The sequence below is a fragment of the Aptenodytes patagonicus genome, chromosome 8, assembly GCF_965638725.1.
Source record: "Aptenodytes patagonicus chromosome 8, bAptPat1.pri.cur, whole genome shotgun sequence".
NCBI classification, from domain to species: Eukaryota; Metazoa; Chordata; class Aves; order Sphenisciformes; family Spheniscidae; genus Aptenodytes; species Aptenodytes patagonicus.
In genome coordinates, this window is record NC_134956.1 from 22421326 (window position 1) to 22447213 (window position 25888).

The 25888-nt window shown below is 40.6% G+C and overlaps 1 protein-coding gene across 3 annotated transcripts in view; it reads left to right on the plus strand.

Annotated features, from left to right (window-relative positions):
• The window catches only part of LOC143164264 (contactin-4), a 357652-nt gene that overhangs the window by 24020 nt on the left and 307744 nt on the right, over positions 1 to 25888 (plus strand). For all 3 annotated transcript variants that reach the window (XM_076346685.1, XM_076346684.1, XM_076346687.1), the window contains exon 2: positions 16521 to 16565. The gene's annotated coding sequence lies outside the window, so the exon portion shown is untranslated. The remainder of the gene's footprint in view (positions 1 to 16520; positions 16566 to 25888) is intronic.

Genomic DNA, 25888 nt, shown 5'->3' on the forward strand with positions numbered 1-25888 from the left:
TTATGTTGCAAATTACTTTAAACAGTTGAGGCTGGCCATGATGTTCTGAGTGCTTGGACCAAAGAACAGGTTATTGTTCTCTTCCTACACTGTATTGCCACGTAACTGCCCAGTTTGACACTGATTTTGTGTTAATTAAATTATCAGCCAGAGTTCTGACTTTTAGGCCAGGTGCTTTTAAGCATTATCTCTGTTATGAGACAGCCATATACAAATTTAAATGTAATATTATTATCCCATTACGAAGATACCTGCTTCAATAATTTAAAATTTCACAAAAAGAATTGATTGTTAATTATCTTTTAGCTTTCACCTATATCTCAAAATCCTGGGGGTCGTTACGGCAGGGCTAAATCAAGACTTCATTGAAGATTACTGACCACACCGAGCCCACTAGCTGCTTCACGTAATCCCAAATCAGCAAAACAGACACAGAATGAGTAATAAAACCGATGCTCAACACAGGCACTAATATGAGAAGAAATAAACGTCATTACAAGGTCAATGTAGCTAAATTGGTATCCTCACTGTATTATAAGAAAGTAATGAGAAACACCTTCAGCCTCAAACAGAAGTCAATAGAAAATCAACAAACGGCTCCCGCAGACATCCTTTTTCTAGCAGGAACCGGGGACAACAGGCAGACGCTCTGGAATAACACGAACACACACACACAGGCACGCGCAACCTTTAAGAGAAGGACAAACACATGCCAGTAAGCAGCAAAACCACCCACCGCTGTTATTTTATGAATAGATGGTAGATTTGCCTTCTGCATGTGGGTGAAATAATGAAAAAATCCCGGGATTCTGAAGGTGTAAAATTGCAGACAATTTATGTTTATAGCTGTAGATGGCCACACAAGTGAAACTAAATTGAGTGCCGGATGGAGCTAAGAGGAGAGGGAATCAGAAATGCAAGTGAAAGAGAAAGTTGTAGAAATTTCTCCCTCCAAAGCTAATCATAACTAAGTGTCCTGTTGCCAGCAGCATGGAGAATGTTTCAGATAACAGACAGTGGTGGAAATGATGTAGGATAATTATGTCGGAAATAACAGCAAAGGGTGTATGTGCTGACTCAAGAAACTGTCACCTGCTTCCTCCCTTTGTCACCCCAGAGTGGGGTACCCGCCGCCACCTGTAATGCATAATGTTACCCCATTGGGGAAAAAAAGCTCAATGAATAACTGAGGGTAATACCTAACATCTGACATAGTATTCAAAATGTAATCGCTCTAATTTGCAATTGTAAATCTCCTGTTATCAATTAATTTACATTGTACAAGTAACCATCTGATTATCTTTGTGCAGTACTGTATTTACACTGCAATTTAATTGTAAGTAATTAGCATGTAATTGCGTATAGTTATTTATGCCTTGTAAAGAAAGTGATGTATTTATACGTAGTTAAAATAATTGCAGTTGAGAGCAAATCTTTTGACATTTCTTCCTTTTCAATGTGTCTAACCGTTTCTATGGCCAAAATTGCTGTTGTCTAGACAAAGTTGGTTCTCCTTTGGATGGGTTAGGTTATCTTCCCACAAGCTGAGGCATGCGGAATTGCATTTTGCTTTTGGCCTGTATTCATTTTCCATTTTAAAATATTTTCTCTATCTCCTAATACTAACCTGTCCCTCCTCCTTATAGAGGGAATTTGTAATAGGAGAGAGTGCTGGGTCTCTCCAGTAGAAATCCCAGCGCAGCCCATGAGGAAGCGGTGAGACAGTGACCTCTGTTCTTGGCATGGATGAATGCTTTCCATGTAGCAGCTCTGACAAAAAATATTACCCTATTACAGTAATACCTACTAAGGGTATACTTTATGAATGCCATCAAGGGCAATGGTGGCTTTCATGTCCAGTACTAGTAATGGTAATTTTATTCCCCTTGCTGCTACCCTCGCTCCCTCAGTCCTCCATCACCACACTTAGAGTCACTCTGATGCCAGACTTCAGTGTCACAGCCCATTTCTTGCCATCCCATCCTACAGTACTTGTCCTTTTAAAAGAAATCTAGTGTTTTCTGAGCATTACCATAACAGAGGATCTCTGAGATCCAGTTAGGGGCTTTTGTCCCCTCTGACATGTAACAGAAAGGATACTTTGGGTTTATAACAGCTCTGGGAAAAGTCTTTGCTTCGTTACACGTGCTGCGAGCTGTCTGCTGGGAAGGGTTTTGATGGAGAAGGGAGATGCCCCATGCTGCTGCTTGCTCAAGGCCAGTTCATTAGCATTTGTGTTTCTCTAATCTGAAGATCTGGGAGAATATTTGGGATTCACAAAACAGCTTTGAGTGGCACGAAGGACGGTATTATCTCGTGGGATAGGCCACATCTCCTCTTGGGCTGGAGCTGCTGGGTGCCTTGGTAATGAAGGGTTTTTTCTCTGCTTTGCTGGTTAGACCCCGGAGTTTAGTAAAGGATTTTATGTCTGCTCAAGGGAGAGTATGTTTTCACTTCTCATTGCTGCTTCTGCATTTAACAAAATAGCTCCCAGCCATGCCACTGTCAGATTCATATTGTCTGGAAATGTTATGCCATAGCAATCATCTCATTGCTGGGACCGATGGAGAAGCTCCGAGAGGTGCCTGTCCTCTTCTGCCTAAGTGAATGGTAAATGGCATCAAAGCCACGTTTCAACTCGGTCTTCTTCCTCATTTAGCATTTCCCCATCCCAACATTTTCACACAGGTTCAGTGGTAGGAATAGTTCTTGTTGATGATACCACACCGTGTACCTATTCGGCAGGGCTGCCAGCCAGCCCTTGTCTGGAGAGCAGGTTTGCCCATGGACCTGCCTTCCCATGCCCAGCTGGGCGCAGTTGGGAGGGTAAAAGCACACCTGAAGGGGGGCAGGAGGGGATGGAGCTCTACAGGAGCTTATTAGAGGAGGCGGCTGGCAGGGAGCATCAGGCTCTGCCTGGGGGGTGAGCAGGCTGCCTGCTGGCTCTGCAGCAAGTAGCCGAGCAGAAGGGGCTCCCCAGGACCTGTCTCCGGTGAGTTGGCAGAGGGCTCTTGGGGGAGCGCTGTGGGTCCTGCTGCCCTGCTCAGGGAAGGCTTTTTGCTGTCAGAAGGCTTTGGGGAATTGTAGAAGATGGTGGAATAAGACTTTTGCTTGAGGGTAGTGTCTGTCTTTCTGAGGATTAAGCACAAGATTGGGTAAATTGCTCTGGTCAAAAAGCAGGGTTAGGCTCTATGTTTATTTATGTCTCTGTTGAGTTCTGTTTCTCAGAACTTTATTTAATGTCTTTATCCTGATATCTCCTACACAGCTCCCTTGGTAAAACTAATGTTACTATGTAGATAATACTTTGGCTTCCAGAAGATGTGAGCGTATGCCTGGAGTTAATTACTGACTTGCTGCTTAGTGTCCTGCAGACAAGCCATCCTCATTTATATATAAGAAACATAAGTCCTGATACGTGTGCTAGAGGGCTGGTGCGAAGACATGAGTTAACAAATATAAGGTGCTGAGAGGTCTCCAGGTGTGTTGGTGGTAGTAGTTACCAGTATGTCAGTCAGAGAAGCCTTGTAGCTAATGAGACTCCTGTGAAACATTTTGCATGCTCTTGACCCCTGGAAGGTAGTCTCTAATATCTGCTGGTTTTCTCATGGATGTAAGTAAGGATTAATTTGTATTCAGAAACATCTAGGAGTTGGCTCTCACTGACTCATTTGGGTCTACTTTAACAGTGTACTTGATATTTATTTGCATGATCGGGTTGCAAGCCACACACAGCGTATAGTGGTCAATTAAGGTCTAAAGCTGGTCAAAACCTTAGAGGATATTTTAGTTAACTCCTGCTCAAACTATAGAAAAGCACTATTGTTGAGCTGTAGTAGCAGTATATAAAGAGGATTTACTCTATGCAACATAGCTTTACGTGTTCTTCACTGGAGCTTTTGCACTGGTGATTTCTGTGTTGTATTGTTCCTAGCTCTCCCTTCCATTGCATTTCTTCATTCCTTCCTTCCTTCTCTTCTCTTCTGTTACACATATTTATATTTCCATGCATTTTGGTAAGTGTATGAAAGGAATACTGAAAAGACATAGGAACAGCTTCTCTAGTAAATAAGCTGCTAGATAGTTTTCTCCCCCCCCCCCCCCCCCCCCCCCCCTTAAATAGCAGCTTCTTTTAGGTACTTGGCCAATTCCCTTGTGACTTGATCAATTGCTCAAAGCTCTGGGGATGAACAGCCAGGAGACGTTGCCCAAAAGAAACCCCTGACACCCCTCGCTCCTACTTTTGAGATAGCCCAATGCTAATCATAAGCTGCTTAGCCTTTGAGGATTAAGTAGTATCCTTAATGTACAGATATTATAAAGCTCATGTTAGGAGTGTTCATATACAAATGTGTAAATAGCAATGTATGGCTTCTGTAGAGGGGGAATTGGTTTTGGTCATCAAAATATGCATAAAATAGCTAGAAAGCCAGGTGAAACCCGGGCGGTCCTGTGGTGTATAATTGCAAGCAGCAGCATATATGTGGCTTAGTCACTGAGCAGCTTTACCCCATGGAAATACTAGTTAAGGCATAGGTTTCAGTGTTTTAGTGAGTTTATGACCTGTATAAAAATGTCAAGTCGAACAGCTGCCTACTAAATTATTCAGAGTATTGATAGAATAATGACTTTGAAGATGGAGATACTGGACTTTTTCAAGAGGACCCGGGAGGGGGAATGATTCCAGCTGGATCATAGCGAGATCCCTAATGTTACATGCCACCTTTGAGCAGTGGATTCAAGTAGAATTAAAAGTAAGAGATAGGATTGATTTGGACACTGGTGTGAATTTTAAATTAAGTGCGTTTTTAGTAGAACTGACTAGAAAAGCAGAAACCCAGAAAAATGGGCTTACTTGCTGAATACTTAAGCCTTTCATTTTTTTAAAAAAGGAAAAAGCATAACAAACTCTTTTTCTGGGGAAAAACAAATATACTTGATGAAATCAAACTTCTATAAAAAGTCCATACTCCTTAAAACATTCTAGAAAAATTTTGAGCTGCCCTTAATTTCTCTCAAACACTTGCTAGCCAACTTTGTGGCAGTAATAATAGACTTCAGGAAGAAAGGCAGTCTGATTTGTGTAGATGTAACAAAAGAGTTTTGCTACTTGTTTCTTTACCTCCAAGCTGCACTTGACTCAAGGCTTTAGTTAAATACATTATATAAAAGATAACTAATGCATGCACACAGGAACAAAACTTCAGTTTGAACAAAACTTTAATGTCTGAAAGTTTGAAGTGTGTGAGTGCTTGTCTTGACAAAACTAAATTTCTCGGCATGTTTCACGTGGGATATATGAAGATACACACAATATATTTATACCTTTTTGTGAGATGTACAAAATATATTTATACCACTTACAGAGCCCTCATTATTTTTATGAAGAAGCATATTTACTTAAATGCATATGTAGATAATTTTATACTTTCTGTGTATTCCTTGAACATTAACATTTTATATTAGATGCTGTGAACATCTTATTTTTGGATTTTTCCATATTATGGGAAAGTTGGTACTCTCCTTTTGGCTTTCAAAACATATTTTCATATCACCGATCGTGGCCCGGCAGCCACAACAAATCTGTTTACCTAATAATAAATGTTTGGTGGAACAATGTAATTAACCAACTGGCTATTTTGCCGTGGAGGCTGCAGTTAAGGAAGCGGGGCTGCTGGGAGGGGATCAAATCCTGCTCCAAACTGTCCGGGCTTCCCAAGCATATGCTGCCAGGAGCCGGGCTAGCTGGGCGGCATCCGGGAGCCCGGGATGCTGTCGCTGCCGGAGTGGCTGCAGACCTCCCGTGCTGCCTCCTGCACCACTGGGGTGCAGCGTGCAAGCTGCCAAAAGGTGCTGTCATTTAAAAGGTTTCAAGCTGCATATTGGTGAAATGGAAAATAAGTGTGCGGGTATAGAAAATAACCATCAAAAGCTTCTGGTTTTTGTTTCTCCTGAGCTCTGCTTGTCCATCTCAGTGTCTTGGCCAAGTGTGAATGTTGGCAGTTGCTGTTAACACCAGCCATGCTGCAGTGTTCTTTACACTCATCTGTAGGGGGTCGAAGCTTCTTCCTATTTCTTAGTGAGAAAGAAGTTGCAAGTCTGTACTTCTTTTCCTCCTAAAACATAAGTACTTTTGAAGTTTGGTTGTTTGTATTTAGAACCAAACATCCTTTTCTTCTTACTTTTTTTTTTTTGAGATCCTGGATGCTTTGCCCTTATCGACAGCACTGTAATGTAACTCTCCTGCAGCCAGCTCAGATCCCCTGAATATCAATGTGATCTAGTGATGTTTTACTGTGCCCCAGATCAGGTTTGCTCTTTAGGTGTTCTGCCTACACCATTGAAAATACGGTGTGGCTGGCTGAGTCTTTCATCCTGGTTTGTGGGATTCACGGTTGCCCAGTTCCAGTTTTGACCTTCAAACAGGATTTTGTCTGCTCTTGTGGGGTTATTTGCGATCCTTGAGCAGGTCCGTCTGTGGCTTCGAGCCCTGCTCCTTTCCTTTGATCTCCTTCCTCTACCCTGTGGGCTGCAACAGCTTAAGAGACCGTCACCCCATCAAAATGAAGCTGCTGGGAGTATTAGCCTTTGAAAAGCATGTCACCGATAATGTGCTCTTTTTACCGAAGTATGGCCTTAGCTCTTGCTTGGGTTTTAGTGTCGGGTGCCAAAGGATCAAGGCAGGAATAACTGTTACTAAGAACAGAAAAGAACTGAGCAGCTAAGAATTGAAAAATACTGCGCTTTATATTCACTGTCGTTTAAAATGGTGCTGTAACGAAAATGATCGAAGAACTCTTTGGCCTTCTTTCCGTCTGCACCAGCTTTAGTACCCATGGAAGGAGATGTTGTGCTTGGCTGATGCTATGTAGACCACTGACTGCGTAAGCAAACCTGGCCTGCTTTTTATGATAGCACAAATTATCCGCATGTAAAAACATAGCGCGAAGGCATGACTGTGCTCCACTAGGTCAACGATGACACAACTTAGTGCTGACATACTAATTTTTATAGCTAAAATCATTAATACTTTTAGATTACCCAGGGTGTAGGCGCAAGGACCAAGAGCTGCATGGGGTTTTTTTCCTGCATCCCGTACATCTATTAATGTAGTCAAACTAATTGCATGATTAAGATGAATACGACTTAATAATGGAGAGGACTTAATGGTAAAATTGATGAACCTGAAATAGGGGGAAACTGTTGAACTGATATGTTCACAGCAGTAGAATACAATGAAGGGAAGGAGAGTAATTTATGCATATATTAAAAAAAAAAAGAAGGGATTTTGGCAAATCCTATGCTTATTGTATTTCCTTTCCTTTTTCTCTAATTTTCCTGAAAATAATACCACTTATTCATGATGCTGCTGCAATAATTGAACCATTGGAAGGAGAGGAGGGGAAAAAAGCTACCCATATAAATTACTACTTGAGACCTGTTCTGTTTTGACAGGTGTCAAGGCTGGGTAGCTTAGCTTGTTCTACTGTTTGTATGAAAAGGACTTGGTATCACTAGGACGCAGACTAATAGCTTTCTGTGCTTCTGAATGTGGATAGATTACATTGCAACCGATTTTTTTTTTTTTTTTCCTAGTCATAACCTAGTGACTCTGAGAGAATAGATTGATAAAATATTCCCTAGTTCTTTTGCAGGGTGTTGCTGCGGGAGTGGGAAGTTAAAGGGGAAGAGAAAGAGGCAGCCTGCCTGCTGGAAGGAAAAAACACTTGTACTCTGTTAGTGTTTCTGTTTAGATTTAGGAAAACCAGTTACAAAATTAGTTGAAATTTGAAGGAAGCAATTTGCTACTGTACATTAAGCTCCTCTGATCTTACAGTTAGTATTTAGAGTGTGTGCTGGCTGTAGGTGATACATGTATGTGGCCTTCACTTAAATCTCTTGCTTCAAAGTATTTTAGTCTTGCTGTTCAGGACTTGCCTATTTTTATACCTTTTTTAAAAAAAAGGTATGCAACTTGCACATTAAATAGATGGCACTAAACTAAATAAATGGATTTTCTGGACTCTTGTCTTCGTGTACTGCTTCCAGTTGTCATGGATGGGGGCCAGTCTCATCCCTGCCACTTGCATAGCACATACTCCTTCGGTTTATTTCAGATATGAAGCTTTTGCTCCGTTACTTCCACCAACCTTTCTGGTTTTGTTTCTGCTCTCAGGTTTTTAGCTTGTACTCACCTTTATTTGCTGTCTGCTGCTCACTAAATACTGAGATTTTTGGATGTATCAATTAGCTTAATCTGTTTACAGATGATTTAGAAGGAACTTATCTTAGAAAACTAAAGATTGCATTTTGTTATCAGTTCTTCATTATTCTTGGGTATTTTATGAATCCTTTGGAAGAAATGTCTGACTGAGATATAATTTCATAACGTGGGTTTCTGATTAGTGATGGAATTGCCCTGAACAAGAAATCCTGAATGCTGTTTCCAGGGAAATGAGATTTATTGTACCCCAGTCGCTAATGACATTCTGCACTTGAAGTTTTCGTGAGGCTTTTGCTGTTGCCGTGTATACTATCAATTTTATTACGCTTGCCTTCCTTGCTGTGCACTGCTTAGAGCAGACTGAATAAGGTAAAAAAAAATTTTGTGATAGTCTGCTGAATAGTAAGACTGCAAACTATTGGCAGTTCATGGATCAGTTTCCTATTCTCAAAATACTATATATAAACACCTTTTTTTAGCTGGCTGTTAAGGTCAAGGTGGCTTTTGTGGGTATTGCTTCTAGCTTTCCCTAGTGGCATCCAGGACTTGCTAAATTGATTGTCTTAAAGATTGATTATGCAACAGTTCTGTTTAGTTACAATTCAGCATTTTTAAAAACGAGGTTTTTCTCAAGGCAGTAGAAGTAGAGGCATTGCCTTGGATATTCACTGCCTTTCCACGGAGTGCTGCTCTTCAAGTAGGATGCTTGCTCTCCTAGCTTCATCCTGGGCTCAGTGAGCCTCCAAGAGCAGGAGCAGCATGTTAATAAGCCGCCGCTGATTTTTTCAGAGCATTAATAAATGGAAATACAACAGTGCATGGGCTATTGAAACTTGAAGTCCACTCCTTAGTTCCCCAAGACATCAGAGCAATGGGTTAAAAAAAAAAAGGCTACTTGTTATGTTGAGGCACCCTTGAGATGAGCAGGTTCACCCTGGCTGTGTGCTTCCCACACCAAACACCCCCCAGTTTCTGTTTGTGGTGGCAACCTGCAAACCTGATGGGCACTTTGTAGTCCAATGTTGCAGGCTTGATTTTTTTTTTTCTTTTGTGGTGTCACTGTCATGTCTTCTGTTCATCTAACCTTGTTCCATGTTGGTTGAATAGAACAATATAAAGTTAAATATCTTATTTATACTGTTGCTGCTTTATATAAAAGAACAGGGGTAAGCACTGGGAGGTGTCTGTTGTGGTTGGTGTGGACACGTGTAACTTCAAAACCCTCTGCAGACTTCATGTAGCTCTGCACTGGGTGACCTCGTTATGTAACCTAGCAATTTTTAAAAGAAACCAACTTGGAAAGCAAAAGACCTTGTTTTTTTGGAGAACATGGTGTTGGGGGAGTATGTGGGCGACCTGAAGTGTCTTCTGGTTTGCAAGGACAAGGAACAAATTAAAAAGAAAAACAAACAATTTAATGGTGATGGAGCTGTAGCTCTAGCAAGGATAGACTGTGGGCGTACATCCGTTTTATCTTGTTGCAGAAGATTATTCCTCAACACGGAAGGTCATAAAAATCTCACTGCTGGGTATTAGAAGATAATCTTGCTAAAAGTTTAAAAAGTTTTACTAGCAGTAAATATTTAAGGCCTTCATTTACAGCAATCAGGGGACTGTGTGAATACATACGTTAGCTTGCAAATAAGCACTAAATTGTCACCTCAAATAAAAACTGAATGGTAAAAACATGCAAAATTAACTGTCAAGGTTGCTAATTATTACAGGTTGTGTAGACATTAATTACTCAGTACCTGATTTATTTTTTTGTCACTGACCTTTCTTGTTTGGTATTTTGTAATTGGTTACAAGTGATTAGAGATATTTCTGATCACTTATAATTTTCTCTTCTGGCACTTCAATCCCAGTAAGAAAAGATTTAATATAACAGAGTGATAGGAACAAGAAATGAAGGGGAACTAATGGTCCCCTCCCTTCCCTGGTAGGTATAGCCTGTTAACTTCTGCTTGCTCTTTAATGCGAAGAATCACTCAGATGTGACATTGAACAATATCCTTTGCGCCGTGTCCTTCAGCTGAGGCAGGCTTTTGGCCAAGCAGAAACTTGACAAGAAAATGCAGAAATACAGAAGTATTAGAAGAGCTCATCTGTTTTTGTAAAGCTGTGGTGGACTCTTCTCAGTCACCAGCAAGCAGAGTGGCTTATGGGCTGATGATGGCTTGGAGAGTTCATGCAACCTCTGCTCCTTGGGGAGAAGGAGTTAAACTCGAGTCTTGTACAGCATTAGGGCTACTGCAAGGGCTCTTGACATCTCGTTAAAAATTAAGACAACTATAAACCTGCAGCTTACAGTGGTGGTGAATAAAATGTGGTGGTTTTCTTAGTGAGGAGCTGGTACAACCCATCCTCTTCTGTTGCTTGGAAAACAAGCTGTCGTGGACTGCAAAGATGTTGTATCTTGGTAATGGAAAAAACACATGCAAAAAAACCTGACTGTATCTGAAGTGAATTTTCCCTTTGTGTCATCAAAGCCTGACATGTTCAGTTAAAATAACCTTTGGTAAGTGGCTGGGTTGGTGCAAGTGAGCAAAGGATCTCTTAATCAGCAGTTCGGAGAGACTAGAGTATCACTCGCAGACAATGCAAAACAATTAAATGCATTTCACTACTTTGCATTTAAAGTAGAAAGGTGACAAGCACACCATCCTCTCTGAATGCAGTCTCCTGTAGCTAGTCTGGGCTTTTTGCTGATATATGGACTCTTCAACTGTATCTCTACATGGGAAAATAGCTTTGAAAGAACATCTCTTTCAAACAGGTGCTTTTTCTCTGTGTACAGTCAGTAAGCAGCGTCTTCTGAGCCTATTCCGATGGTGCAGGGAAGCCCATTTTAAGTAATAAAGACAGTTTTAAGGATTATGTAGCTTACGGGTTCAATTTATGAACAAGCTGGTGAATCATTTTGAGATTTCTTTGACAATCTCTCCAAAGAATTCTGGTGTCGAAAGATTATTTTATTATCAAGATGCAGTCATGCAGGTCAATGTTCTTTTTCATTTGTGAAGCAAATGACGTCAAACAAACAGCTTTGTAAAGCCTAAAAAATCCAATATAAATGTGTAATGCTCATCCCCACTTGATGAGACCAAGGTATTTTGCTACCTCAAAATAACACTTTGAAATATTTAATTTTCACTTTTTTTTGTTACAGTAAACCACATGGGATCTCTATTTTGACAGCATTTTACTTTGAAGTTAAACCTATCAAACCCTGGGAGAGATATGATGGTGATTAGGCTTTTTGAGTTTTTCCTCCATGAGATAGATTACACTTGCAAAATGCTTTTGGCTGACTCACTAAACAATGTTTAAATGCGCAGGAAATGCTTCTGTGACAAATGCGAACTGGATTTATATTTCAGCTTCAGAAAACTGTGTCTCTTCCGTTTAGCTCCCATAATCAATCTATTGTGTTAATAACAATGTCTGAATTCATGAACAGGAGGCAAGCCAAGGATTGAAACGTTACAGAGGAAGGGCTGCACCATGTCGCAGCTGCAGCTGGTAGATGATGCTGAATAAAGTGTGGGTTCCTGTTGTGCAAGATGTGTGCCTCAGCAAGGAAATGATGTGGCTGAGGCTTGATACCCTCTTTGCTGGACGACTTGCTGTTCATCTGTTGATATAGGTAGTAAAACTGGGTGATGCTTCAGAGTTAGTATCCTCTTGCTTTGTTTTAGAGAGGGCAGCAGAGCCAGGTCTAGAGCAGAGGTGGGCGGGCGTGGGCTTTGCTCTGAGAAATGCCTTCCAAGAGCAGGAACAGGCACAGCAATAGGAGCAGTTGCAGGGAACATCTTTCTTCATGAAGGCTGGTAGGACTTTTGGAAATGAAAATAAGCATGAGCAGCTTCAGAATCACTTGATTATTTAATAACCAATAGGCCAGCAGGCTTGTGGTTCTCCCATTTCTTTAGCTTCTTGTTAACTGAAGAATATTGTGTTTATAGAAAGTGAAACGTTTGAAGGATATCAAGTTTGTATTAGAAAACAGAAGTAGGGAAAACTCTTAAACAGTATATTGGAGATTTCAGCTAAAAGGTAAATCTGCAGTCTGACGGCTTCTGGAGTGCCTAATTTGAGCTTGGAGTGAAGCAGAGAGATGCAAAGTCTCACAGTTTCCTGATTTAAGCTTTCTTAAAAACAGTTAATTTGGAAGATAGGACAAGACTAGTCTATTGGTTTGGGAGGCAACACAAAACAGTGCCAGAGTAGGCTAGTTCGATAAACCTAAGCCTAGAATAGAGCTAGGGACAGTAAAAAGGTGAAAAAACACCAGAGAATGAGTTGTTGTTTGAAGTGACCAAGGGAAAACTTTGTTTTGGGGATTCAGAGCCTGATGCATCAGTAACATTCCTCCCATCGACCAGGCTTGATTTCCTCCTATAGAGAAAATACCATCACCCTTACTCTGCAGTCTTATCTCACATAAGAACTCTGAGGAAAGATGCATCAGGAATGTCAGTATTTGCATATTATGCTAATAAACTTCCAGGTGGGAAATGCACCTCGGCTTTCTGTGGGATGTCTTCTTTCAGCTCAGTCTGCATTAGTGTGTCAATATAAACTTGGAGTGTAATGTACGGATTTCTGTTGGCAGCAGACGAGAGACCAGTGCTGCTTCAGGCTCTCATCAGTACTCCCAGTTGCCAGCTCCCAAAGAACTGCCTCCACCTGAAAAGTAGATTTTTGTGTGTGTGTGTAATTATACAGTATTTCTGTGAAATGAAGTGGTGCCTCTCTATTTTTATTTTCTATCCTTAAGTGATTTTTTTCCTTGAAGTATGTGCTGTTCCTTCACATAAAATGAGGGCTGTGGAAAACTGAATTTCTTTTTAGGTTTCTTGGAAGTTGTAGCTTCGAGAACAACTGGAGTGGTGACTGGGGAGCCACATTAAAAGTGTGTTGTTGCCTTTTCCTTTGGAGGTGACTTCATATCTGTGTTCTGAAGTTTTTTCAAAGCCTTCTGTTGACAAGGGATGCATAAAATACTGAAGCTGCTAAATTCAGTTTTTAGTGTGCTGTCTTCCATCGTGTCACCTAGGGGAGAGAGCACTGTCTGTTTCCCTCAGTACCTGTTCCAGTCGGTTCTTCACTTGGGATGAGGGTGTACCTTTGAAGTGATTGGAAGCTATGGCCAAACCCTCCAGGCTATAGGAGGTTTTTATTATTTAGCAGAATTGCTTGGGCACTGTTGAATGTTTGGGGGTAATAGAATTTAAATGCTTTAGGTTTTCAAGCCTGGAAGTCTAGGTTCAGTGCTGCTTGTGAGGATAATGTACAATTACTTTAATCACCGTCTCAAACACATGACTGAAGAGTAATGTTCAGCTTTTTGCAATTACTATGGGACGAAATAATGTACTGAAAGCAAAACATTCTGAATTTGCCTATTCCCTGGTTTTCAAGTCAATACCTCTCTGCCAATGCTAAGTGTTTTAAGAAATTGTCCACAAAAGTGTTTCTGTTGTTGGAAGCTGAAATTTCTGAAGGATTTGAGTAGGTACCTGCTGCTGGTTTGATCTGTAAAGTAGACAGAAGTCATAATGTAGAGGTTTTTTTAACCAGTCACCTGTTCTTTCTACCCCAAAATTACTCAGTATCCAAAGCACTCAGTGGGCGTATGGGAGGTTGGTGTCCTGCCTGAGTGAATATCTAACCAACGTGAGCAGCTCCAACAGAAGCAAGCAGTAATAGGCTTAGTAAATGCATTTGCTGGGATTGTGGGGGAAGAGAAAAATGAAGATTTGATCCAGTCTCCCACGAGTACCAAAAAAATCCCCACTCTAGCTCAATTATGCACACAAGCATGACAGGGATTTTAAAAAAACCAAAGCCAAACAAATGCATTTCTGAAGGTTGTGTGACAGGTGTTTTGTAAGAAACCTTTCTTCTGCTTTGGCGCTCTGCCCTATGTGCCCACATAAGTTCAGGGATACTTGCCTATCCATCTCTAAAGTATAGAGAAGATCAGAATTTTCAAAGTAAAAAAACTGGAGGTTTTTTCTTCTTTGTTTTCAGCAGCAAGGGGTGGATTTGTAGGTGTCTAAAAATATGCAGCAATGTTGGTGTTAGAGCATTTCTTTACTTGTGCAAGTTGTTCTCCTAAACTTTCTATGACTGAAGTGATAAGTTGAACAGTTACAGTAAATAGAGTAATATTTTGATTGGTATGAAACCCTTCATTTCTTCTTGATGTCTAATTAGCGTAGCTCTGAATGTCAAATATTTATCTGCTCTACCCAGCGTTGTACTCACTTCAGTGGGGCTCCATCTGGCTCTGCCTTCCTTGAAGCCTGTTCCTCTATGAACAAGCTTGCCCATACTCAGCACTGGTGCTGGATCCCACCTGTTGCCCATCAGGTCGCTTGGACTGGAAGGGAGCTCTTCCCTCCAGCAAGTCTGGGTGGCAAAGTAGTGCTGTGCAAAACCACAGATGAGCCAGCCTGTAAATCCTTTCACTTTGTGAGCATAACTCTCTAGCGCAGGCTGAAAAATGTCACACCAAGTCCTTGCTAAAAGCTGCTGATTGCTTGTGATTGATACATATTTGTTAAATGAAGCCATAATATGCCTGTAGACTACCAGTGATGTATCATAGAATCATTAAGGTTGGAAAAGACCTCTAAGATCGAGTCCAACCGTCGACCCAACACCACCATGCCCACTAAACCATGTCCCTAAGTGCCTCATCTACTCGTCTTTTAAATACCTCCAGGGATGGTGACTCCACCACTTCCCTGGGCAGCCTGTTCCAATGTTTAACCACTCTTTCAGGAAAGACATTTTTCCTCACGTCCAATCTAAACCTCCCCTGGCGCAACTTGAGGCCATCTCCTCTCGTCCTAGCGCTTGTTACTTGGGAGAAGAGACCGACCCCACCTCGCTACAACCTCCTTTCAGGGAGTTGTAGAGAGCGATGAGGTCTCCCCTCAGCCTCCTCTTCTCCAGGCTGAACAACCCCAGTTCCCTCAGCCGCTCCTCATCAGACTTGTTCTCCAGACCCCTCACCAGCCTCGTTGCCCTTCTCTGGACACGCTCCAGCACCTCGATGTCCTTCTTGTAGTGAGGGGCCCAAAACTGAACACAGTATTCGAGGTGTGGCCTCACCAGGGCCGAGTACAGGGGCACGATCACTTCCCTACTCCTGCTGGCCACACTCTTTCTGATACAGGCCAGGATGCCATTGGCCTTCTTGGCCGCCTGGGCACGCTGCCTTGTAATGTAATTCCTTAGCACAGAATCTCCCACCGCAAAACCAGTAGGTGCATGTGGTGTAGAAGCCTTTTGTATTCTCGAGGACTTCAGTAGCAACTCTATTACAGACTTGAACAGAAGCAGGGGGGGTCCTCTGGTTGTGACTTCATCTTGAATTATAATACAACCTACAACCCTTCAGTTAGAAAATGGATGACCAACGCTTGTCTTTAGGCCAAAATGTCGGACTCTTTTTTGTGCCTCTCCTATCTGGGGTGTGTTGGTAGTGCAAAAAAGCTTATATTTCTTAGTATGTTTGCTATATTATGGTGCTCACCCAATTCTAGTTTCATAAACTTATCTTCTGCATCTGCCACATGTATTTTGTGTGTCCCATAGCCAGCTACTGAACACGTGAAGCTGTATGATTTAAAACATGTTTTGAACCTGTTTCCCATTGTCTTTCTACTTTTCAAAATTTGATTAGTGAGTAGTTTGGGTGATCTAATGGTTGTACTTAGAACTTCTTGGGAAATGGCTGGGCTTCAGCCCTTTCTTTGGGATTTAGGTTGGTTTGTTGTCAACTGAGAGTTGCGCTGAGTTAGCAGTGATGGGGGGGGAAGCTGGGGATTTCTGCCAGCTTTGGGAGACCGAGAGCACTTGAGCAGTGGGGGAAGATGGGGATTCACCGTGAGAGGCTTTAGCAGCTGAAAGAGTTTCAGCCCTTAGTGAAGTCAGAGTTGAGAAAATAAGGTTCCAGTAGTCCCAGGTGGAACGGCTGAACTTCCAGTGTAATGTGCAAAGTCTGCAGTGAGCAATGGGCTGGTGGACGGTGCATCATGGCTGGGGGCTCTCTGGGTGGGAGGCCTCAGTGGAGTAGGGGGAAACTGTGAATCAAGCGGTGGAAAAATTCTATGTATCTGACCAGTTTACTGCTTTTATCTTGTGGTACTTTGATTATTTTTAGTTTGCTGTTTTCAAAGACGGCCTCTTTCTCTGCAAAATAAGTTAACGTGGATAAGAATGAATTTAATGACTTAAAATATCAGTATAACTGACTTTCCATATGAATTTCTACTTTCAGGTATTGGAAATTTGACTGAAGTCTACAGATCATGCACTGGAGAAGGTAACAATTCTTTAATACTAACTTTGATTTGTTGGTGGTATTAATTTCTCTTCTTTCCTAACATCATTGCATTGAATGTCAAAATCTTCTTTGTATTGTTTATGCCTTAGACTAAAGAATCTGCCCTTTAGTTTCTCAGTACATTGTCAGTGGGTTTTGTTTGTCTTTTTAGAAAGAATACATCAGAAATCTGCATCTAAGTTCTTAGGGTGTATATATTGCATTTAAGCAATTCTACATGGAAGGTTTATAGAAAACATGGAACAGCTTGCCTTCAGAAAACTATTTTTGTAAATCTACCATTGTTTAAAAGAATGTATATGACTTCAGTAATGAATCTTTTACAAAAAGATATTGATATATTGTCATCAATAGTGTTTTTTCTGGTTTGGCTCTTATTTTCTTGTCATGAGATCTTCAAAACTGGTGTTTGTTTAATCATTGAATGATTGACTCTACAGCTGAATTAACCAAACAAACCTGTGGCACTTCTGAAACTCAAATTTTCTTAATGGCATCTCAGTTTGAATGTCCAAAGGAATCAATATTTTTAGTTGAGAGGTGGGTTTTCTCCTATATATCCCGAAAATATCTTGTGGGTTCTTTTTCTGGAACAGTGTCAAGTATGAAACATAGATTTTAAGTGTGAAATAATTTGCTCTTTGGAGTGTCCAGCTCTGGTCCAGTCAAGAGGAGAAGGCTGTGCCTTTCTGGCTGTGCTTTCCACTGCATCCCTGATATGTTGCTTTTGCTCCATCCCAAAACTGCCCTGTCAAGTTTGGCTTCCATGTAGCCAATCTCCACGGATAAAATTGCTGTCAAAGAACAACATGCTTTTAAGTATGAATTAGTTACGTCCAAAGGAGATCAAAACCTTTTCAGGGCTTACAATGAAATGTTTGCAAATTAAATACGGTCTTCCTTCTTAGTTTTAGACATTATTGCCCTATCTGTTCAGAGAGGTTACAGATGCCTTCTGATCAAAATATTTAACTTCTTAATTCTTCTTTTCCTCGGAATAATTCAGAAATTTCTCCTCAGTCCTGGGTAGTATTTACAATGCAAACTGAATTACCGCCGTAGATCAAGTAAACTATTCTTATTCAGCTTGGGCCTTCTGAAATTTGCAAAGCTATCTTTGTGTGAGGTTTTCAAAGACAGTATGATAAATATTCTGATATATCACTTTCTAGTGGTCTTGAAAGGAAAAGCTTAGTTCTTAATATAAAAGATAACATTGAATAATGGACTCCTCATCCCCTTGGACAGTACTCCTAAATTAGCCTCAAAGCCCTTTCTCAGGTGAAATTTTATTTTCGGGTTCCCCATAGTAAAAAGGAGATACCGATACCCATTTCATTTGGAAAGTGTTTTCAATCTGCTGATGAAAAGTACTTCTGAAGAGTTAGGCAACCTTGAATAATTGAGCCTGAATAAGAAGTGCAGGATCAAATCTCAGGATATTATTTTTAGGCTGCAGACTTGTGTTCTGCATTCCAAATCCTTAAACTGCCAGTTTGATAGCAAGTGTGAACTGACTGGAGTAGACAGCTATATGCATACTAGTAATGGCTTGCAAATGCTGACACCACTGTAGACAGAAGAATGGAAATTGCTTTCTGTTTACAGAACAACGTAACTATTTGGTAAACACTTCTCATTAGCAAGAATGTGATCAGAATCTGTGTTAAATGTCTTAATTCTGTGGTATAATCGGTGTGGCATTTGTAGTGAAGTGGTACTAAAAAAGCTAAGTGTGGATAAGTACTTAGTGAATACAAGTGCTTAAAAGTTCAGTGATGTGTAATGTTTAGGTCTGGTAACAAGACCACAAGCCAGAATTGGTTTCTTGTGGTGTATGGGAAGGGGGGGTCAGAATAGCAATCTGGAAAAAAAAAAAACCCAGCCTCTGATGTCCTGAGCAGAGAACTTGTACAAACTTTCTGTGTCTAAAATCTGCCCGTTGCTGACGGGGCTCTTGGCTGGCAGCAGACCCTGAGATCCAGCATTGTGCCTTCAAAGAACTAAGCACAGCACACTTTTTAGGGAAGTGAGGGGTCACACATGTTGTGTTTGACAAAAGTACAATTATGGGGACTGCAAATTCAGGTTTTATACACATTTCAGCTCTGAGGGAAGGATTTTCAAAACGGCACTCTTAAACTGCACATGGTCCTTGCTAAGCCATAAGCAAGGCATGGGGGAAGCCAAGTTTGGGGTTTTGCTTCTGGTCTGTTTGAACCAAAACTGGCTGTTACCTAAGCGACTCAGTAAGTACAGATATGAAAGGAAACATTTGTGCGTTTTAGTAGTATAATTATAAAATGCTACTTTATTACGTGTCAAGCTAATTAAAACAGCTACAGGCTAACAGTCATCTTAGAAAGCTTGTAGTATCCGTGCATTGTATTCAACAACCAGGCTTACAGTGTAATTTTAATTAGAAATACTACTAGCAGACACAGTGTACACTTGCGCTGGGGAAATGTCCTTTCCTGCATAGGAATACTGAATGTGCCGGGTAATAGCTCAAGGAAAGGAAATTACAATGAATATGCTTTCTGCCTTACAGTCTGCGTAACAGTTAATTACGGCATGGTTTGAAGCTGTAGGGTCTCGCTTCCTCCACTGGCATCCAGCACCAAAGTGGCAGCTTCCCCTTTGCTTGGTGTGTGAATGTTTGTGTCTTGTAGCTGTTGACTACTTGAATCTGGAGAACTGCCGCTCATTCCAGGTGGAAACTTCCTCAGTTGGAAATGTTGTGGGTCAGTGTGTAAGAGGATTACTTGGATATAGGCTTACCGTCTGTAACTCTTAGATCACTCCTTCAAAGACAGGAGTTGTTTGTGATGTCCAGGCATCCCTCTGCTGCTCAAGATCCATAGAAAATAACTGTCCTCCTTCCTAGGCTCCTTATTGCCAGATGTGTCTGCTACCATGTCCTCTTACTCTTTCCCTACTTCTCCTCTGAAGATCTGCTATGTCCTTTCCTTTATTATCTCCTGGTGTCCTTCTATCCCGGTTCCTTTCTCCCCCTCTGCACCTTCTGTGCCTCTCTGCCTGTCCTCTCCTTAGACACTTCCTTCTCTCATATTAGCTGGGTTTCTCATGCCACCAGTGCTCCCCTCCGTGTGAAAAGCCCAAACAATTAAAACTGAATCAATTGTTCTAAAGTAATTTGAAAAACTGAATTAGCAAAATTGCCATTTTACGGTGGGTTTAGTGGTGTCTTTTAAAAGATGAGCAGTCTCTGCTCTCCTTGAAGTTGCACCTCAGAGATAGTTTGCTGATTTTACAGCAGAATGAAATGGCAACTTTTTGATACATATAACTTGGATTATAATTAATTATTATAGGGGCAGCATTTTGCTTGGGATTTTTTCTTTCTTATGTAACAGTAATATTTAGGATGGAGTACTCAGGACTTGACTTTTCTTCATAAGAACATGATGAATACAAAAGCACAAATCAGATACTTGAACAAAACTTAAAATAAAGTTATGTTAAAAGTCATGGGCACCTGCCCAGATCTCCCTCTTGCAAGCAGGTTTTGGAAGACGAGCTACTGCCTAGAGAGATGTGCCTCATTTCAGTGAGAGATTTCTTTTGCAGTTGTGCAACGCTTTCAGAGTATATTGTCTTTCAGAATACATGTGAAGATGTGTGTTGTCTGTGTTCCCTGAGTGGGTATATGGGGCTGAAAATAATGCTGACGAATGTCTGGTAAGGCAGCAATGCCATTATTTATGAAATCTGATGCAAAGAATATTTCTGTATGAAGCAAATCTGCCCTTCTGCACTTCTTTAATATTGTAAAGAGATTATCATGGCCTTACAAGAAGGTTAAGATATCATGAAGTTTAATATACTCTGAAAATAGTTCTGTTAAAGCCATTGTTGCTTGTGATTGATGATGCAGGTTATGATGGTAGTTCTAAATCTTGTGTTTGTGTGTGCAAATTGCTATTTTTCAGCCTTTTCAAGGTTGCTAACTTTATCGTATGGTGCAGCCCATATTTAAGGATTTCATGTTGCATTAGCCTTTGATTAAGAGGAAAGTAACTTTGATGATAAAATGCCACTAAAAGTGGTTCTGTGGACTAGCCTGGAATAATTTATCAATCATTCTTCATGACTGAGAGCGTATTTTGGACATGAGGGTCACCCTTTGAGGATTAATTTTCTGAGATAAACAGCTGATGGCTGTTGGATGATTATGGTCAAAAGCAATTGTTATGGTATTTTTAACTGTTCATTACTACAATAAAGAGTCACTAAACTGAGTAAGTTTTAAGCCATTGTTTAAATAGCTAGGTCAAGATGCATCAGCCTTCATTCAAAGGCGTTACTGAATGATAGAGTTGCTGACACTTCCCCACCGCCTGCTCTGGTAGAGGCAGGTCCTGGTAGTCGCTTTTGCCTATTTACCTTTTTTTCCCCCTGTTAACTGAACTTTCTGCAACCTTTAGGTGAGCAACTACAATAGCCAGTTGGCAGTTTTATTGGAGTCCCCTGTAAATAGCAAAGTAAATGTGTATTTTCCAGATATTGTGAAGAACACTTCACAGCTGGCTTATGTTGTAGGCAGGTGTCACTGTCTGCTTCTTATCCTCTGGGCTTCAGGTTCCCTTTCTTCTGTCTCCTTTTTAAATTTCTGCAACGCTGTCGTCAGGTGAGCTTAAAGATACAGAGGAACAGTATATTGTGAGGACAACTCCTGAACTGCTAGAAGACGGAGCCTTCTCATGGATGTAGAAGTGGTAGAGTCTGAAAGCAAAGGAAATATGTCTGAGATAAACTACTTCTATTTAATAAAAAAGGGAGAGCCTTAAACAACAAAGATATAGGTAGCTGCTGTCAGAAGCACTACTTAAAAGGAATGAGAAACTGTCTTATGGAGGGATTAGTGTACTGAGAAACTGCTGAATCACTGGAAGCGAGCAATACAGAGTCTAGAGGCTCTGCAAAAAATAAAATGGCTGCTATAATTCCATTAAAATCACAGTAGGATTTGCTGTTTGAGATGGTACATCCGTCATCCTGTGTCTCGTGGCGGCTGGTGCTTCAAGGGATGCTTAAGTGAGTGTAGAGTTCTGAAAAATGCTGGAGTGACAGGTCTGGAATGACATGATTCTCTGTTTACTCAGACACATGCATTTTCCCTGATGCACCTCCTGAGTTTGGACTGCTGCTTGGTCTTCAGGCCTTTGACACTTCTTCGTAGATTGCTAATCTGAATCGAGAGTCGTAGTTTATCCTACAAACTGGAAGAGGAACACCACATGCTTTCTTGCAGATAAATAATCAATTGTTAAAGGATAATGTTGAGGGTAACTAAATTCAATGAGATTTATTGTACTTAGTATCTTACAAGTATTGTGGATATAGGCTGGACTTCTAAAATCAAAAGCAACTTTTTACCCCTTTCAAAATTTCTTTTTAGGAAGCAATTTAAGCTAGAACAGTTGCTCGCTTTGCTAGAACACATGGGTTTAAAAGGCTCCCTTTGCCAGTTTGAGTTATTTGAGAAATCGTATCATCCTCCTTGGGATTGAAGAACTATAAATTCATTTGCTGATCTTAACTTGATAAGTACATTTCAGACTCTCCATGTCTCTATTCAATGTTTTGTAGTTAACCAGGTGAAAAAGCGATAGTAATCTACAAAGCCCTTTTCAGAGGGAGAATTTCTTCAGCTCAAGCATCTTGATCAGAATCCAGCATCAAAATGAACATGAAAGCTTTCCCAGGTGTGGAAGATATAGAAGTCTGAATACAACCATGCAAATGCCCTATGTGACGTGGCAAAGTTAAAAGCAGAATCCTTCTTGGGTTGAAGCAATGGCTGTTGTAATTATAAATATTGAAAGTTGTTCTCTTGGGCTTTAATATAAGGGAGGTAGCGGTTGGAGGCAGCCTACTTGAAGGTATGCAGCACAAAAGGTTGAGAAGGTAAACCACAGCTTTAGCAGGACAGCTGTAGTGAGCCTGCCTTCCCGAACTGCAGCACAATGACAACACATGCAATAAGCATTAAATAGGTTTGCAGAAGGGAAATCTGATCTTTCTTTTCAACCCAGCTTCCCCAGATTGTGGGGGCAGACTGGAGAGAGGGCTTGGAATGATCAGGGAGGCAGCAAGCTGCTGGCGGCTCGCAGGGGAGGAGGATGGGGAGTGAAAGCAGGTTGTGCTCTGCTGTACAAGTGTGTCTGGGCAGAGTATCTTCCTCGTGTGGAGTTTGTAATTCTGGGTAGCTGTGCTAGGTCTCAGTGTGCTCAGATATTACTTAGGAGGAGTCAGCAAGATGCATCAGTTGTTTAAAAGCTTGTATTTTTGTAGTTGACTTCTTCAGCTTTCAGTGCAACTGTCTGGTGATCTGCCTAAAGAGATGTTCTTCCAAGTAAATGTTTAAAAGAAACAAGCTTATTTCAACAAGTTCTCATTAAAAGCGAATATCTGTTGAAAGCTTTCTCTACCTCCTGTCAGCTTGTTGGCAGGTTTTTGGTGATGGTTGCCTGTAGGGTCCAACTGTACAAAGGGAGGACAGCGGGACTTCTGGGATGCTCAGCATGAGCACCATGAGTCTGGAAGCCCAAGACCCAAAGCCTGGGCGGTGAGGTCGTATCTGGCTGCTTTTGACTGCTTGGACTGTGGACCTGCAGGGTTTAGGAGCTGCGAATCAAATGTTTTTAAGATTTTTCTTTTAATTATTTAAAGATGTGCTCGTGATGTTTGAGGGGCTGAATGGCAAGGGAAGTTGAATAGCCTCCACTCATTTCATCAGTGACATCCATGGTACAAATCGGAAAAGGCCTGAAACACCCATAAAAGGAGCTCTGTCCAAGTGAAGAAGGAGAAATCGGGTTTGGGATGAGTATCAATTTTAGTCAGATTAAATTGCACCAGTTTTACTTGTTTTTCAGTAAGCAAAAAAGTAAGCGTTTCCTGCTACAGGTGGGACAAGAGGTATGGCAATGGTTTTGACCATTCCTAAAATGGCTGCTTTGCTATCAAATCTTGTGTTAATCATTTGAAATGCCTTGAATATGCCCTTAGCAATTTTCAATAGCATCAATTAACATTTAGGAAATTAATTTCAGTCTACTAGAATATTAAACATTTACTTTAGAAATGTAAATGAGGTGTACCAACTTTGCATCTCACATGCCCCTTAACCCAAATATTCATAAGGCAAAAAATGCTCAAGTCGGCAAACATGAAGGTGTGTTTTGGTGCTAAAATTATGAAATATGAAATGATTGCTGCCAGCTCTTGATACTGCACCCGTGTATTCAAGTTCTTTGCTCAGATTCATGGTGCTGGAGCACTTTGAAACTGAAAAAAAGTGATACCTCTGGCTAGAAATCAGCAAATCCAAAACCAAACCATGTTTGGATGAAACACCAGAGCCTGTCTAAACCTCATGGTTCCTTGTGGCACACTTCATGCTTTTCCTCCTCTCTTTTAGATTGGATTCCCAAGAAATAAACAACTTAAATTAAGGTGCTTTGGGAAATCCATAATTATTTAAAATTCATCTTTGCTTTGCAGATTAAAATATTGAGTTTAATCTTACTAGAACCTAATTCTATTGCCCTTTATCGTTATCAATACAAAATGTTATAAATATGATTCTGTAAAAAGGTGTTACAGCATGACTTACTCTTTGAAATGTTTGCCTCGTCTGTCTGTCTCTTCCTGTGTTGCTCGTGGGTACGTGTTTGCATCTTTTGCCCCAACAAAAGTGCTTTGGCAAGCTGATGTATTGCTTTAAAGGATCAATCTGCCGACTGAAGGAATGAAATATATTCCTTAGGGCAAGTTTTGAAGTCTATTTTGAATTTTGATTCTTAATTTCTGTTACTCAGGAGCACAGTTGAAGTTAGTGTCTTTATTGAGAAGTAAAAATAAGACCTTTTTGTTTTGCTGAATTATTCAACCTCATCATTGTATCTATTTATACCATCTTAGGAAGAACATCTTTGCCTCCTTACTTGGAAACACATCTTTGGTCTCAATTTCTCATCATCTTATTTTTTTAAATGATAAAACTTCTTGTATAAAATGTTGCAAGTTTTGTTTTCATAGAACAGTTGAGTTTGGAAGGGATCTGTAGAGATGTAGTGCAACTGTCCTGCTCAAAGTTTTCTAGTAAAATGTTATTTCAGTACTTATTGAGTGGCAGTTGTCCTCAATACACCATGTGGCATAAAGAGGGAATTGGAATATGACTTTTTTTTTTGTTTCAGTATGTAATTCCTTCTGGTCTTTTTTTCATCACTTCAGCTCCCTTGCCACTTTTAAATCTTTTAGAAGTTACCACTTTAGTCTCATAGCCACTATTTCCATTCCTCTTCACATAAAACAACTTCTTTCCATCAATTCTTTCCTGTAGCACTCTTGCTATTAGGTCTGTGTTTTCCTTTGTACTTCTGACTCATTACCAGTTATGAGCATGCAGCAATGTATATTAGTTGTTGCTTACTGTAATGCACTTATTTCAATAGCTTAACTGCCCAATATTAGTGTTTCCTGAGTATGGAGTCATACAGCTAGTAAACTCTATTTCATGTGCTACTAAAGTTAATGGGAATTTGGATCAGCTTTGTGGTGCCCTACTTCAAAGTAGTTCAAAGATCTCTTATTTCCTCATTTTCCTCTTAATCTTCGTTTCTCTCATTCTGCAAGAATTTATCACAATTCTACTGTATCTCCCGCTTTGATATGCGAGATGTTATCTTCAGCACAGTCCTTGAAGTCTTTTTTTTCTTCCACAGGAAGCAGACGGAAAAAACGGTTTTCATGCTGAACAGATGCGTCCTGATTTTCTTTGGTTTTGTTTAGGTTTTGCCATAGTCTGTTATCCTAGAATTAAAACATCTCTTCAGAGGCTGATGATTAGAGCTCTTTTCCCCCTGTAAAATGTCACTGTAGCATCTCTTTCACTTTTTCTTGATGACCTTTTTCAAAAGGTGCGCAGTACTGCAGCTGCAGTAGGCTGTGCGTTAAGTTATGCCGCTTGAACGTCAACTTTAGCTTTCACCATTGACAATCTCACTGTAGTAATTCTTTTTGATAGTGCTACAAGAATATATTGTTCATAACTTTTTATACATAAAGATCTTAAACTTTCCTATCTTTAGCATTCAAGCCTCCTAAATGGCTTGCATGCTCTTGGGACCAGCTCATGTCTGTTCCGACTCAGCACAGCCTTGCTCTGAGATCAGTCGAGGTGCTCCCTGTTCCCACCAACGTGTATGAAAACCCACCCTAGCTTCTCTGTTATTGTTTTTGCCTTATTATTGATTTCTGTGCTTCACTGT